The 17,274-nt window shown below is 48.4% G+C and overlaps 1 long non-coding RNA gene across 1 annotated transcript; it reads right to left on the bottom strand.

The window, feature by feature from the left end:
- Positions 1 to 14,357: 14,357 nt before the first annotated feature.
- LOC123355274 lies at positions 14,358 to 15,859 on the bottom strand. The gene is made up of 3 exons (XR_006575043.1): positions 15,503 to 15,859; positions 15,043 to 15,126; positions 14,358 to 14,416 (listed from the first exon to the last, which is right to left on the bottom strand). It is a non-coding gene; the product is annotated as an uncharacterized LOC123355274 (long non-coding RNA).
- Positions 15,860 to 17,274: the final 1,415 nt, after the last annotated feature.

The following is a 17,274-nucleotide window of genomic DNA, read 5'->3' as shown; positions in this document are numbered from 1 at the left end:
GAGCATTAGTGTATGAGTGTGTGCGTGTGTTTAGGAGGTCAGTCACTCAACAGTTCTATTCAGGTTCTTATGACACTCTCTTCAGCATGGTACATGCACACCTTCCTCTAGTGCATTAAGCATGAGGTTGCATGTGGTTCATTCTCTTTCTCATCTTTTCCCCAGGGGAGAGTTTTGTTTGTTGGTTTGTTTTTATTGCTCTGTGTTTATGTAAGAGAAGGCTGGATGGAGAATTGTGCCTGGCCCTTGCAGCAGAAGATGGAGAGGGTTGTGATGGCCCTTAGTTCTCACGGTAGTTAGTTCCACAGTCTGGGACCTTCCCCAAGAAAGTTCTGTGTCCTGTGCAGATTGAAGACAAGGGACCAAGATCTCGAACTTGACTCAATACTCAATGGGAAGTCAGTGTAGAGCAGAGGACAAGGTTTGGAAATGCTTGTGCCAGGCTTTCGATGACTTGCTCTACACTACCAACTTACGTCGGAAAATCCACACCTCTGAGCGACGCCGTTATACCGACCTAAGCCCTGGTGTAGACAGCGCTATGTCAGTGGGAGAGCTTCTCCTGTTGACAGAGCTACCGCGTCTCAGGGAGGTGAAATACCTACGCCGACAGGAGAAGCATCTTCACTGAACACTAGAGCGGTGCAGCTGCATCGCTGCAGCACTAGAAGTGCAGACAAGCCCGATGACTAGACGCCATGACCTGTAGGTGAAAATCCCACTCTGCAATGCATCGGCCATGAAAGCCCTTTAGGAACCACAGGCAGAACAAGCATCCATCAGGGCTGATGCTTAAATAAGGAGGAAATAATTCAGTTCCAATTAAGGCAGGGCAGCCTCTCTTCCCACTTTTGTTTTGCAATCGAAAACTGCTGGAGACATGGCAGAGTTCCTCATCCTCATCCTGCTGGCTGAGGTCAGTGGAGCTGCCTCCTGGGGAGCATTTGAATTCCGCTCAGGATTAAAAATTCAAAAGGATTCAGATTTAATCCTGTTCAAATTTTCATTTTCCTTAAGAGAGAAAAAAAACCAAAGCAAACCGCTCCCTCTTGCTAAAACAAATCAAGGTGGAGTGACTCTGAATGTGGCAGCAGTTGCTTTACACTTCATTTCCTATGCACGGAATAAACATAAATCACATGAGCTGGGAGTGGAATGAGACTCCGGTTACAAGTAACTCAGCCTCAGCTGAGGTTGCCCTAGCAGGATTAATGTGTCCATTTAAATAAGATGATCACCGGGTGTGTGTTCAGACAACGGTGCATTGTCATGGGGGGAGGCAGTGAGGGGGATTCTGGGAAGAGGTACTTTCAGGTCTTCAGAGATGGATTCATTTTGGGAGGATGCTGGGCACAAAAGGAACTTTGTCTTTCATGTCCCGCGTGCTGGGTAACAACAGGAGAGGACTCCATGTTTCTAAAACTAAACTGGTTCTTTATTCAGAGACCTATTTGCAGAAGTGCTACAGGTGCAGCCAGCATTCCAGCCACGTGCACACAGACTGGCTTCCTGGTGGCTCCTCCAAACTCTTCCCTCTTGCAACCTGTGCTCCTCCCTCCAAGCAGGTTGCTGCATCAGGAGGGTAACGGAGTCTCCTCCTCAAGTCCTGGAATGCACATGTAGAACTCCTGGCAGCCTTCGCAGAAGGGGCAGAGAAGAAAAGGACTAAGAAGTGACAGGACCGAGGAGGAGTGGGGGGTATAAAGAAAAAGCCAATGGGATGCAAAGGACACGCATGTTACATGCTAGATTTATGAGGCTCAATTCACAACTGCCCTGTGTGGTCCCTCAAACGTGGCTTCTGTTGCCCTGCCCCCTGTTTTGTCATTTATACCTGTGCCAAGGTGCAGGGCAGTGGAGCCGTCTTAATCTCTGGTGCAAAGTGGGTGCAAGATGCTGTCAGCGGGTGCAGGATCACGATGAATCATTTAAAAGGATTCTCTGCCTTACACAAATATTGCAGACCAAATCCATCTTTCAGCTAGCAGCTTTGGCACCGTTTGCTCTCCCTCCTGTTAGAGGCCTGATTCTGCTAAATGCTGAGCAATTCTTGACGGGCGCTGAGTGGAGCTGGTGGGGGATTTTTTCATGAAACTTTTCTCCATGGGAAAATGCCGAATCATTGAAACCAAAACTGTTGGCAGGAAAGGGTTGATTTTGATGAATTTCCCATTTCTAAATTTATTTTTGGAGGGAGGGGGATGGGATGGGAAAACCATTTCCTGTAGCCCTGATCTCCAAAAGATTTCCCCTCGTGAAATGATCCCAGGATAGGGGCCTCTTGGGCCAACCTCATTTCCGTGTACACACACACACACACACACACTAACATGGTTCTTCTGAATGACCCAACTCAAACTGCGGGAGCAGCTGCTCACCTTCTGCACGGCAGATGTGCACCCGGAGGGGGTGCTGTTTGCGCCGCTCCATGTAAGGGATGTTTTCTATCTGCTACTCAACTCTGTGCCTGTGGGAACGCTCCTTGCAAAACTGTGGCCTGACAGTCCATGAAAAGCAGAAAATTAGATCTATAGCGCGAAAGCCATCATGCAGACCAGAGATGCCTGACATGGATCTGGGAAGAAGCAGGGAAATCAGAGGGAGAGGGCAGGAGAAAACGTTGGCAGTCGGAGGCTTTGAAGTGAATGTCTTCGCTTTTCTTGCACCTGGCAGCATCTGCCCCCGGTGAGAATCAAGACTTCCCTAACTTTTAAAAACAAATTAGCTGTATTTTGTATTCTCGCTGGCTAAAAACCTTGCCTCCCCTATTAATATAATTGGGAACTGCAGCTGCCTCCTCTCCAAGGATCCTGCTATGACTTGCCAGACTGGTCCTTCCTGCAGATTGAAATGTGTTTGTGACACACGCTGGGAACCCATTAACCTTCAAAAGCCACGAAGAGACCTCAGAGCCAGGTGCCACTAAAACTGCAAAGCGGCCTCCATCTCCTGGTCCTCCCTTTTAATTATTGTGGAGTGTTTCACAGGACCAGCTGGGCTACAAAGGGGCTTTGAGCCAGTACCTAGGGAAGTGCCCGCTTCAGAGCGCTTATGAAAGTCATCTACAGGCAGCACTGCTGTGAAATCTACGCATGGCGCAGGCAAGCTTCGTCCAGGCTGCTCACGGTCATCTCTGCCACTGACCCTCACTCCTAACCTGCAGCCATCTGCCATTCCAGTGAGGCCCCCGAACCAGCTCAACGACCCTCCATCCCAATTTGCAACCCATGCGATTGCAGTCTTGGCCCCTTCCCCTCAGTTCTGCTAGTGACCCTCGATCCTGACCCTTGCTTTTAAAATTCTGATCCCAAAATGTAGCCCAACCTGTTCCTGAAAGGAAACACTTGCTCTCCATGAGACTGGTGCTGGGGTTGCTAGTTTCTGACAGCTCCGGAATGCCCCGCGAACAACCTGCCTTGTGATCTTTCAGTATTTCTGTTCCCTTGGCCAGACTGAGGTAGGGGGTTACGAGATAGCCCTAGGCCAGAAAATCCAGATGTGGATTTCAAACATCCAAAAGACTGGGGCTTGGGATCCAGCCACCCCCTGAGCCACCTTGGGGGAGGCCCCTTTCAAGCAGACACACATGAACTGAAGTGTTCAGAAAATGGGATTTCCATTCCATGGGAAAACCTGATACTTTGACTTTTGTTTTCATCTCAAGTTAGCATGAAACATCAAAATATCCAGCATTTCATTTGAATATTAAAATGTTGGTACCGAATGAAACGTTTCATTTCACAATGTCAACTTTTGTCGTTGTTGATATTTTTGAATGTTGATTCAAAAACAGTGTTTGGTTTCGAATTTTCCCCTTGGAAAATTTGAAAATGTGGCGGAAATTGATGGTTTCCTATGAAAAATATTGATTCTGATGAAACCCTGTTTTATCAGGCAAATTTTTCAATAGATAAGTTTCAGTCAATCAATTCTACACATGAATGTTTAGGAAGAAAAAAAAGTTGTGTCGTTCAATTGCCAGTGTAGACATGGCATTTGTTGTCTAGCTGTAAAATGTAAGCTAGCAAGACAGAGTCCTTGCGCCGAAAAGAAGTGTACACAGAAATGCCAGACAAAGGGCAGGGGAAAGGAAGTATTACCTGTAAGTTCCATATGGAGAATTGAGGCACAGAAAGATTAAATGATTTGACCAAGGTCACAATAGGAAATCTGTGGCAGGGCCAGCAATTCACCCCTGTCCCTTGAGTCCTTCCCATCTTTCCTACACCAGCTGTATTGCCAATGAGCCTTTGGGGGGTGGAGGGGACAAGACTTGAGCACCTGGATTCTGATGGGAGTTCTTGGCTCTGAGCAACCTAGAGCAATGTGAATGACAACAGATGTGAGTGTAGAGAGCCGGATCCAAGACAAACTACACGTGTCCTACGCCTCGTTCCAATGGTTTTCAACATTCTGTCTTCCTCTCCCCCCAAAACCACCAAATACTCTAAGGATTGTCTCTGCATAATTAAACAACTTAATAGACTGAGTGTGTTTGCTAAAAGCCTCTAATTGCCACCTTTGATCTATACTCTTCCAATAGCAGCATCCCTCATAAAGGCAAGATGCCAATGTGCTTGGAAAAACTTGCAAAGGGAATTCTGAAGTAACAGAGCATAGAAATTCCCATTGAATCCATTTTTTTTTTAAAAGTAGGTTGCTGGTTGTAGCTATCAGAAACCCTTCTAGAGGGTTTAGTCTGGTAAACTAAGGAACCTTTTATTTCCTGATGACTCTGATAACAGTTTTTCCACACAACTAAACCAATCTACTGATTTTAGGCATTTTAACACCTCTCGATCTTTAGAGTTATTCTCACAGCAGCTCGGCGAGGGAGTATTTCTGGCCGCCCCATCTCAAAAAGGAGAGAGAGGAGCTGGAAAATGTTCAGAGAAAGGCAACAAGGATGATCAAGGGTATGGAATGGCTTCCATAGGAGAAGAAACTAAAAAAAGGTCAGGACTGTTCAGTTTAGAAAAGAAACAACTAAGGGAGGATCTGGCAGATGTCTACAAAATCATGGTATTGAAAAAGTGAAGAGAGAAATGTTATTTAGTCTTTCCCATGATACAAAATTACATCAGGCGACCCTGGCTTAACAGGCAGGAGGTTTAATACAAACATGAGGAAGTTACTTTTTCCCCACAACTAACCTGTGGAACTCCTTGCCAGGGCATGTTTTAAAGGCCCAAAGTATAACTGGGTTCAGAAAAGAACTGGATAAGTTCATGGAGGGAGGATCAGTCCATCAATGGTTATAAGCCAAGATGGTCAACCCCATGCTCAGGGGGACCCTTAACCTCTGACTGCCAGAAGCTGGGAGTGAAAGACAGGGGTGGATTTCTCCATAAGTGCCCTGTTCTGTACACTCCTCATGGAGACAGGATACTGTGCAAGATGGACCACGGTCTGACCCAGGATGGCAGCTCTTGGGTTCAAAGTCACATACGATCTGTGTTAAAGGGAACCAGGTTCCCTTGAATCCCAAGCCAGCACCCTAACCATTGGGCCATCCTTCCTCTCACTATCTAAATCAATGGCAAGCTGTATACTTGTAGAGAGAGCTAGGAGAATGCTGATAACATATAAGCCGTACCATCACAGGATTCAGCTGAAGCAAACAGCAAACTTCAAAATGGGGATATGGCAGCAATCAGACGCCACCAAGGGCCCCAGGGCATGGCCATTTGTAAATTCACAGGAACAGTAAAGACAGAAATTGGACTCTTCTTTTCCAAAAGCACAGACACCCTCCCTCCCTCTCCCAGTACTTCAAGAGCTAAAGGAGAATCTCTGCTAGCAGTACAGAGCTTGTGACACACAGTTGAGCAATTCTTATTCCATCCAGCAGAGATGCACAAACACCCATAAATATTAATTAACTTACTAGTTGCTATTGGACTACCAAGCATAAAATTGGCAAGAGCTCTCAGCCCTCATGTTTCAGCAATAACCAGCTGATCGTCAGCTGGGGTGCCACACACACACACACACACACACACACACACAGAGTCCATAGTGTACATTGAACAGCTAAGGGGCACCTTGTGGGAGATGGGCTGTGCCTTGCTCTGAAGCCTGAAACGTTGCTCAATGAAAACAGTTTCATTCATTTATTTTGCAACGTTCCTCTATGCACCTGCAATGAGAATGCCACAGAACTGCGCTAGCGGGACCAGGCAGCAAAACTAACTAGAAACACCAGAGTCTGGTTTCATTGTCACAGCCCAGAAAAAGGTGAGAAATGAACCAAAGAACACAAATGGGGCTGCAGTGAGCTGGCCAGGTGTCTCTTTGTCCCCATATAGTGGCTGAAGCACATAAGGGAACAAGCACAAGAAAGTTCACAGTAGCAAACAGAACTCATACATTGTAGAAAGGTCCCCAAATCATCACAGGAGCCGAAGGAAGTTAGGTGCCCAACTCCTATTAAGTTGGGCGCATGAATCCACAAGGGGCCTTTGGCAATCCCGGCTGTAGTCTTTTAGTTCAAGTGCTGAAGGCCTAGACTTCGGAACTAAAGGTCTTGGGATCCCACTGCTCACCCTCTACATGTGGCTGTTACTGTGAAAAGAAAGGGGCCTATAGTCCTATTCTGCTCCCCTGGCAGCATAAAGGGCCCAGATACAAGGGGTAATAGTAGCCTTGGGAATAATCCTCCCCCTAACATGGGCAAAGATGGCAGCCACTTGGCATGACGGCAGTCTCAGTATTGTTTATTAGTTGCACGATCACAGCACTGAAGAGCCCTTGTCATGGACCAGGACCTTATGGTGCATCTTGGTGCTGCAGCTTCCCTCACTCAGTTCAGAAATTGAATGACTGGGAATAAAGACTAAGGTGTTTACAGTTCTTCCAACTTTAATAGCCCTCTGAGGACATGATATGTACGGGGGGTGGTGTGTGCGCATGTGGGGAAATTTGGATGGAAAATTGGTTTTCAACTAAATGAAATTTTTCCTGCGAGGTTTTGGTATTTTGACAAAAAGTTGGAAAAAGCAACGGTGTGATTGTAGCATGGGTAGGCACACCCATGCTAGCTTTAACCTACATAGCATGGAGCAATCGAGACGCTGCAGCATCAGCTAGCAACCCAGCCTGCTGGGGAGGACGGGTACATGCTCTGGTTGCCAGTCTGTACTGCCACATCTGCATGCCATGCCCGCTAGAGTAAAGCTAACACATGTATGTGTACCTGTGCTACAACCACACCTTCATTTGCAGTGTCAGCGTACCCTTGATCTCTGCCTGTGCCAGTTCCCCATCTGCACAATGTGGAAGATACCCCTCCGAGGCAAGACAGGGTTATTGTGAGGTTAAATGCATTGAAGATTGCAAGGTGCCCGGATACTATGGGAACAGAGGCCATATCAGTACATGGACGGCATCTCTGGAATCAGAGACTTTCTAGGTGTCTGGTCTGCTCCGCCGAATAGCTGCGTTCCCAAATGGGTCCTTGCACAACAAACAGTGTTATGATTGAATTGGCTTTCATTGCACTGTATCTTCCCCCCAGCGCTTTCTGCCTTCGGCACCGTAGAGCCCGGTTTAATTCCACAGAGAAGTTTGGGAGCAGGAATAGGCTTTGCATGAAGAGTCCTATGGAAAAATAAAGCCTGTGGGGCTCTGTTTGGAGGGAAAACAGCCCTAGCACAGCAGCAGTGTACAGAGGAAGGTGTTCGGGGTGGTTACGGGATTAAGGATACAGGTGGATTAGATGGAAGAGAGGACTGGAGACAAGACTGGTTGCTGTGGATTTATAAGTTATCTTCAAAGTGGGAACATAACGTGGGTGCATGATAAGGCCAATGACGTCATCCCTACATTGCTGCTGTAATTCTACCCTGGCTTAGGGTGCATCACCGGAGTGGCATAGAAGGGCTCAGGTAGGACAGGTGGGCGAATGCCTCCCACAGATTTTTGCTCTCACTTTCTATAGATTTATCCACTTCAAGGCAAGAAGAGACCATTAGATCATCTAGTCACAGCTCCTGTATAACACAGGCAGAGAACCTCACCCGCCTACCCCTGCACTGGGCCCAGCCACAGCTCAAGCGATGCTCTGGATCCGAAGGCGTCAAGAGATGGGGAATCTACCACTTCCCTTGGTGGTTAGTTCCAACAGCTAATCATCCCCGCTGGTAAATTTCTTCACTTTGTTTCTATTTTGTATTATTCTGGGTTGAACTTCCAGTCATTGGTTTTTGTTCTGCTCTGTGGACATCTTCATTATTTCCCCAAAAACAAGACAAGGCCATAAACTCCAGGCCTGAGCTGAGTTGACACAAGAACAGAAATAAGCTGCTGTTGCATGCCTGATTGTAACAAATGGATAAGAAGCATGGACAGGGCCCTCCAGATGTTCAAGCCGTATGACACCCTGTGGAGGGCTGTGGCATGGTATGCAAACACTGGGGGTAGTTGTGGTACAGATGGCTCTGGGTAATGCCTTAATAATTCACAACCTGCAGCAGCTGGTCCTTCCCTCTGCTCGACGTCAGGGTTGGACGGATTTGATGCTTCCCCTCCTTTGATGGTTATGGCAGGTGTCCCAGCTGTGCTCAGGGACACAGAACCTTGAGCAATTGGCAGAAACACCCAAACCTGTGACTGTTTATCTGAACTGAACTCACACCCAAACCTTTGGAGCTTGGTTCATTGCTGCCCATTACCAACTGGAAATCCAAAGTTGATTTGGATAATTAATAGTAATATGTGCTTAAATCCAGGTGCACTGCAGAGACAGGGGATGATGTCACTGTGTCAGGGCCAGGCCATAGGCATAGGCCAAGTAGCAGAGTCAGGGGCAAGCCAGGTCAGGATACCAGGATCAGGCACCAAATTGCAAGCGGGAGGCAAGCAGCAGTCAGGTTCGAGCTGGGTGAGGCAAGTAGCAGGGTCAGGGACAAACCCGGGTCAGAAGCCAGAGTCTAGGGTCCACAGCAAGGCACGCGCTAGAGCAGGAGCTAGCAGGCAGCCCACATCATTGCTGAGACAGCTCCCCCAGCTGGCTTCCTGGTTTATATTCCAGGACGAGCCAATCAATGGATTGCAGGGGGCTGCCACTCAGGCCTTGCAGGGCGGTACTTCCTGCAGTGTCTAGCTTTACAGGCTTCGCCAACAGAAACTCAGCCTGAGCTTCCAAAGGGGATGTAGAAATGTTTGTAGCTTACAACCCCTCCACTGCCATCAACCCGAATTTTAGTCCCACATGTTCTTGCACCTTGGAACTCAGAAATACAGACCCCTATTCCCAGCTCTGCCTGTGACCTTGGACACATCACATCCTGTATTTGTTTCCTGCTCCTGCCCTCTGTTTAGGTCATAAGCTCTTTAGGACAGGGACTGTAGGAAGCCTTGCACGATAGGACCCCGATCTCAGCCAGGCCCTCTAGGTGCTACCAAAAAAGCCACTAATAAATAATTTCACAGAGCACTGCATCATTAGCATCTGTGTTTTATAACCTCAGCTGCAAAGAGATGGTTAGCGCATTGTCTAAAGTAGGTGGGATTATTATGACAATGATCAAATTATTTTAATGGCTTGTCAGGCAGCTTCTCATATCCCGAGTCTGTTTATGACAAGGACTGGAAAGTGAAAGCAATCTGTTTAGTTTGTTTACCAACAGGATGATCCGGACATGCCGGAGTCACTAAAAGAAGAAGAGGCATCTCTGAAGAGTTGGGGCTGTTTAATTATAGCAGGCTGGCCGAGCTGGCTTTCTGCAGCACAGCAAAGGACTCTCCAAGCGCATAAATCAAAACCTGCAGCAGCGTGAAATTTGACCAAAGCAAACCAAATTAAGTGTCCAAACCTATACATGAGGATTTTTCTTTAGTAGCTGCTGCTTCACTGCGTTCTTCAATAGTGTGTGTGGGGCTGAGGGCAAAGGGGGGGCTTCTTGGCCTGAGATGATGATAATCTCTCCGGGGGGGCTGACCGCTGGGCATGGTGCTGACAATGGTGGGCGCAGTGGGATGCGAGGAAGGGAGTGAGGTGGCATTTGGTAGGCATGGGGGGAGCTGTGCCTCGGACAAGCTGTATCGCCAGAGCAAATACAGGCCCAGTGAGGTAAATGGAGAATCCCGCCAAGCCTGAGGGGCGAATTCCATCGAGTAACACTGAGTTCTGTCTCGTAAAGAAAGAACCGTCCTGTGGGCCAACTGGAATGTCGGGGGCGGCTTCTCATATCCAACTGAGGGCCTGAGGAGCAGGTCTAGTGGTTGTGGCACCACCCTGGGAACTCAGAGACCCTCATTCAATTCCCCACTCTGCCACAGGCTTCCTGTGTGACCTTGGGCAAGTCATCATGTATCGCCTCTGTGCCTCAGTTCCCCCTCCCCGTAACATGGGGATAATTGCCCGGCCTCACAAGGGTGTTGTGAGGATCAAGGCAGTGATGAGGGTGAGATAGCCTGGAAGTCCCACTGACTTTTAGAGACAGGGGCTTCTAAATCTCGTTGGTGTTCCTTGGAAATCTGCCCCTAAGGGTTTCGGTCTCTGCCAAGAACAGCAGCTGGGGAGAGTCAATAAAGGAGAAAAGGTGTCAATCCGCCTAGCTTCACTGTAGTCAAGGGAGCCACTCTGCTTTACACCAGCTGAGGATCTGGCTTGCAGATGGCATTTAAAAAAGAGATGAGAGTGAAGGATGGAGAAGAGTGCACAGGGCTAGGCCCCTGGCCTCGTGGGCAGAGAAAAGCCGGAGAGGCAGATGCTGGATAAGTGGGGAAGGGAGCGAAGCCCGTGGAGAATTTAACAAACAAGGCTTGGGTGGGTTTTTCACAAGCACCCAGCCCATCGGGCGCAGTTCTGCTCCCTTTGAGCACCCCTGGCTTTCAACAGGAGCAGAGGTAGGTCAACCCTGAGCACTCATGAAAATCCAGCTGAAAGGAGCAGCTTGGGCTGGATTCTGAACTAAAGGGGGAAGATGGTGGAAGTGTGGCAGGAGTCAGGCTCTTTGCCTGTGCCAGCACCAGGAGCCGGGGCTCGGGAAGGGCAGGGTGGAGACCAGAGTCATGGTTAAGGCAACAGGAGGATGCATGGTTGAAGCAGCAGCAAATGAGTCCTGCAGGGACGATCTACTTGTCCCCCCCGCCCCATTGCTGTTGTACTGGAGCACCTGGTGAAGTAAGGCAGGGCTATAATCCCCCTTTTACCGATGGCACGAAGAGACGAGTGACTTCCCCAAGCTCATGCAGGGAGCCTGTGCCAGAGCTGGGAACCGAATCCAGGGCAGCAGAGTCCCAAGGTAGCCAATCACCCCGGCTGCAGGTTCCGGCTGGGCTCAGCTCCTGCGTGTCACATAGCACATAATAGCCCCCTGACAAATGATAGTCCTGTAGCACATGGTTTGGGAGAATGCAGTTACTGAGTGGAGAGCCCATTGCGTCATCTTTACAAGTTACCCAGACACGCGGCGAGAGGTACAGAATGCCCACCAAATGCAGGAGAATAAAGCAAGAGGCCCAGAGTTTTAAACCTCACCTAAAACACAGGTCTGACACAGGAGGAGGAGCAGTTTTGCAAACCTCTCTCATAGTCCATTGCAATGATCTGTATCCAAGGCAACAGCGGCTGTCTGGGGGGAAAAAAATGGGACCCAGAAAGTTAATACAAACACAAGCTGCTTTCTGAGGCAGTTTGGGGTAATGAGAGCAGATGACAGCCCTTCGCGGTGCTCGGCCCTGGCTGCCGGTCATCTAGTGGGGGCGGTTCAAGGGCTGGTTAATGAGGAGCAGTTTTCTAAATGTATTTAGGTGCCTAAAGATACAGATAGGCATCTCGGGGGATTAAAAGCCTAAGGCACCAATGCACTTTAGAAAATCCCACTGGGCACCTCGCTGTATCTTTATGCACCAAAATAGCGTTAAGAATCTGGTCCCAAATCCAAAGCCCTGAATAGTCTAGGACTGATCCACCTCCAGATTCCCCCTCCGTGACCCAGGGGGCCACCTGCCTTCTGATTTGTATTTAGAGCTCATTGAAAGGTTTGGATTTTCAAACATGTTGAAAAAACCAGTGAAGGTTGCGCGCGCACGCACGCACACACACAGGGAAATATTGCACTGGCATTTGAATCAGCTCTGTTTGAACTACACGAGCACCCAGACACCAGAAGTGAGATCACGGCCCCATTGTGATAGGTGGTGCAAGACAGAGGAAGAGCCAGTCACTTTTCCCCAGTCTGAAGAGTTTACAGTTCAACTAGACAAGCAGATAGAGGAAACCGAGGGGAAGCAACTGGCCACGCAGCATGTTAGCAGCAGAGGATGGAAGAGAACCCAGGCGTCCAACTCCCAGGCCAGTGCCCTGTGCATAGACAACTCTACTTCTATGTGCCCTAGATTAAGGTGATTGGCTAAGGGAGAACTCAAGTGAGCGGGGCCCAAAGCCGTGTCTGAAGCAGACACTCCCCAAAATGGGCTGCACACCCACCAAAAATGCAGTTAAAATGAGACATTCAGGAAAACTGGAAGGGGCTCTGATTCCCCTAATACTCACCTCATTTTCCCTTTCCCCCTCAGGAGAGTCGGTATGATGGGATCGGATGCTTCCAGCCCCATGCAAACCTTGCTCCACTGCCACAGCCCTCGGTGCTGGGTAAATAATGATGAAAGCCCCAGAATCAGTGCTTGGGTGTTACAGGCGAGAGGCCTGGAAAGCCAGAGCGGCACCTCAGATTCTCAGCTCTAAACACTAGGCTGCACTAGAGCACTGTCATATTGAATCACGTCTGTGCGTGGGTTGCTAGGTGCTTTATACATCACAGGGTTAGGAGGACTTATCAGAAAGCTCATACGTTGCGTGCACCCAATGGGAAAGGAAACCCCCTGGAGTCAGAGGGGGAAAAGCGACTTCAGAAGTGGTTTGTTTTTCTTTCTTAGGGCTAAGATCCTGCTGCCTTCATCACAGAGGCCACATTCCCACTGAATTCAAAGAAGGGCAGCCATGCCCTGTAGACCCAAAGACAAAAATGTGCATCTCTTTTCCCTTTGTGCCTCTTCAGAGCCATGCAGAATTCAGAGGCTTTGATTTGCCAGAGGGCAGGGCCGGCGCAACCCATTAGGCGACCTAGGCAGTCGCCTAGGGCACTAACATTTTGGGGGGTGGTGGCCGCTCCGGTCGTCGGCGGTATTTCGGGGGCGGGACCGTCCGCCGCCTCTGTCGGGGGCGCCATTTCAGAGGCGGGACCTTCCGCCGCCTAGGGCGCCAAAAAAGCTGGTGGCGCTCCTGCCAGGGGGTTGTGCAAACTTTCTGTGTTTTGCCCTTCTTGGGCTTCATCCTGCATGTGCTTAATAGCCAATGTCTTCAGCGGCAGATGTGCTTAAGCCTGTGTGCTTAAAAGTAAGCACATCATATGCTTAAGTGCCTTGCTGCATTGGAATCTTACACCACAGCAGCTCTGTTGAGTGCAGTGCAATTACTGTGACATTACACCCCGTAGTCTTCATGGAAATCTGGTAATGATAAGAATATGGTATGGCTAAGATATACTTTATGCAAGATGGCTCATGTAGGGTATCACTGGAAAGGGTATTATTTACTGAACCTTGTTAGGGGCTTATACCTTCACCCGCACACTACCTTGGTCCTTCTCACATGAACAGAGAGCAACAATATCCGAAGACCAACGTGCAAACAATTCAATGATTATTGGGGTGAACTTCCAGCAAGCAATGATTCCAATTTCCTTCCTTAGTGTCCCCCTTCCCAGCTCTGACACCACAGAGCCTTGCCTGTGTCCCCGTTCCCATCCCCCCCGCCGCGGCCATCGCCGGGCCGGCCCCCCGCTGGCCGGCTCCGCGGCCGTCGCCGGGCCGGCCGTCCGCTCCGCGGCCGTCGCCGGGCCGGCCCCCCACTATGATGATGGTTGTTTTACTCTTGGCTAGGGTAGATACATACTCTGCAGCAGTTGGACATAATATCAGCTTCACACTTATCTAGTGCTTTTATTTTGTGAATTAACCTGTGGGAGATGTGATCCTTTACTTGGCGAATCGCTGCTTGCTATTCCAGTGAACAAATGAGTCAGGTGATCTCAGGTTCCTGTGTGCATATGGAAAAGGCACATGTATGTATACAAATCAACTACTGTCTGCATGAATATGTTCTGCTTCAGACACCTACCTACTTCTTTTTGCTGTCCAGCATCTTGAGAGTGACACACACACACACAAGTAATCCTGAACCATGCAGTTCATGCCCTCAGACAGGTAGCGAGCTGATGAAAAAGGAGTATTTAAGAAAACATATAATTACAGGAAAATTTAAGTTACAGAGTTTTTGGAGGGATAAGCTAAATCGGGGCTAATGAAACTGAGTCATTTAGGCATCCATGCATACCTGGTTGGATGGGCTCTACGCTTTGCTGTTTAAGATGCTCTATCAAGACTTTCCAGGGCTTGCAATTCATACCTGGGAAGAGGAAGAGTTCTGATCTTAGGTTGAAATAATCCTGGGAAATTTAGTTCAGCAAGGGACCGCAATTATTTGAATTAGCTGAATTGCAGCATCAAGTCTGTTCTGACACATTGTAGCTCAGGATAATAGAACTACTCTACCATAAAAGAGCCCACATTCCTTCTGACTTTAACCAGGGTACTGACAAACATTTAGCATCAGATTTTCAGGAGGCTGGAATGGTGGGAGCTGGCAGGTTTGGAGCACTTTTGAAAGTCTGTTCACTTCACTAAAGCACCCAAATGGGAACTGAGCTCTTGAAAATGTGGCAACAAGGGATCAATGCTGCTACAGCGCACACTTCTAGTGTCTTATTAGTAAAAGTTTCCCACTGCAGTCAGGGGGGTGACTTGTGGAATGAAAGTACTGCTCACTGAAAGTAAAGGAGAGAGCAAGCCTGCCCTTAATGCACAGACTGGGCCTTTTCTATTTTGGAGTTTATTTATTGTTCCAAGGCAGCACAATCTAAAATAAGAACAAACAAACAAACAAAATAAATAAAAAACACACAGTCAAATTTGGGCTAGGCCAGGAGCTAAGTAAATTCAAATCTTAGCAGCACAAATATTTATATGACTTACCAGCAGTACTTATCCCATCCAAAAAAAGAAGTTCCAGGTAGGCAATCTTGGATTTCATTGTGTATGAAATTTCTTCCAAAGGACCTATGGAATAAGGAAATAAAAATTTCAAAACCAAGTGCAACCTGGAGTGAGGCTCCCCAGCTCCTTAACCTTGTATCCAATGTGGACAAAGTAAATCACTTCATGTCAATTTGCTGCTGAAAGAATCCCTTCTGCAGATAGGCGTCTAGCAGCACATGGAGTCACACAATATAAAAGTGGCCAAGAACAGTAAGTCATTTACTGTTCGCCAAAGGTGCTATCATCAGCTGGTCGTACACCTGGGCTGGGATACAGTGCTTGCCATGAGGTGTAGGAAAAGAGAGAGTGGACAAGGAAAACTACAAAAGTGTAGTTGTTTTAGACATGCTGCAGTTAAAGGAATGTAAGAAAAAGCATTGTAACAGGGTTTACTCACCACTATGCACTTCCTCATGGCCAGGCAGAGCATCACAGTGTCCCTGTCAACAGTCACTCTGGGGCTGGGGTGGTTTCAGGTTCCAGCCCAGGGCTCTGTACTGCACAGCTAAATCAAATCCTCTACCCATGTTACAATTTTCCTTGTGCCATTTCCTTCCTCACCTCTTTCCTTCCCTTCTAGGTCTCCCAGTCTCTCCCCTGGGTGCTCACTCAACACCCTGCAGGCACCTTTTGACTCCCTGCATTCTGTTTCCTCCAGCCCTTCCTCAGCTGGGCCCACTCAGTAGTTAACCTGAAATCACCTAATTTCTCTCAGGTGGGGCCCATTCTGTAATCAGGGCTGGCTTCCTCAGGGGCTCTCTATTATTATCACAGAGCTCTGGATGAGCTCTGAGAGATGATCTCCCTCTTTCTCTCCATTTCTATCTCTCTCTCTCTCTCTATATATATATATAGGGCAAGAAGAGCTCTATATATACAGAGAGAGAGAGAGAGAGAGATGAATTTTATTATCAGGCTTTGGCTCTGACCCTCTTACACCAATCACTGTAACTGGCTTCTACTCTGGGTTATCTGTTTTCTTTTAATGCTATTGGGCTAGCTAATGGGGCGTGGCTGCAGTGCCACCCGCCACCAAATATGGTAATGATAAGAATATGGTATGGCTAAGATATACTTCATGCAAGATGGCTCATGTAGGGTATCACTGGAAAGGGTATCGTGGTATCTTCTCCTTTCATTCTAGCCCCTTTGGACCATCTCCTGTCTATGAAAGTGAGCATCCGACAGCTGGTACAGTCTGCAAACAGATGCTCTTCTGCTTCCTTGAACTTGCCCTCCAATGTATCAAATGAGAAAGGTTTGCTTAGAAGGAAGATGACAAGGAAGTTTCCATTTGCTCGGGTGAATTACCATTATCTTTGCCACTCTGCTTTGTTGTTTCATGCAGCATGTTGCAGCAGAGTAACACAAATCAACATCAGAGCAAGGTACGAGCGCACCGTGGGGTCTGCTGCAGCTCAGCACAGTTTGTGTCACAGCGCATGGCCTCTCTTCCGGCAGCAGGCTTCCCTGGCACACAGCAAACCACACTGTAACAGCACAATCTGGCAGATCCAAGCAGGGTGCTGCAGCAGCCTTCTCTGCACTGCTGCAAATCAGTAGAACCATCATTGACAGGGGAGAGATACTGGGCCAGTGAGGGGAACCCATACAGGGATGGGGTTGATCTTCACTCCAGCTGGAATAACCACATAGCTACCGCCAGTGCACGCGTTCGGTTCCTGGACCCACTGGCTATACCCTGTCCTTTCCCCTCCTTCTATGCTCCCCATCTATGGGCCCACAAAGTGAGTCATGTGTAAAGCAGATGCCAAAGGGCTGAACCATGCCTACTTCAGCGCAGTTTGCATCTGGTATGCGATGGGGACAAATCCTGAGAAGGGGAAACTTCCTCCCACCATCAACTCTGCAGGGAATATGCAGCCTAAGGCTGCATTAACTATTGTGCTATGGAAGGAAATGCGAAGAGAGCTCAGGGATGGCCAGAAACAGAAACCGTTTCCCAGGTTTGGTCCAGTCCATTTCCCCACCAACACATCTCTGCTTTCCTCTCAGCTGCCTCTGTTCACAGCTCAGGGCTCGGAGAAGCAGCAGGAGGGAGACACCAATTTCACCAGCAGCTTTGGAGAACCCACGTTAACGATACCCCAGCTGGTCGCGGCTCTACTGACCTCCATCTGTGCTCATCTCATCTTGCAGTGGGAGCTG

This window comes from Mauremys mutica, chromosome 23, assembly GCF_020497125.1.
Source record: "Mauremys mutica isolate MM-2020 ecotype Southern chromosome 23, ASM2049712v1, whole genome shotgun sequence".
NCBI classification, from domain to species: Eukaryota; Metazoa; Chordata; order Testudines; family Geoemydidae; genus Mauremys; species Mauremys mutica.
This window is presented reverse-complemented; position numbering and strand designations above follow the sequence as displayed.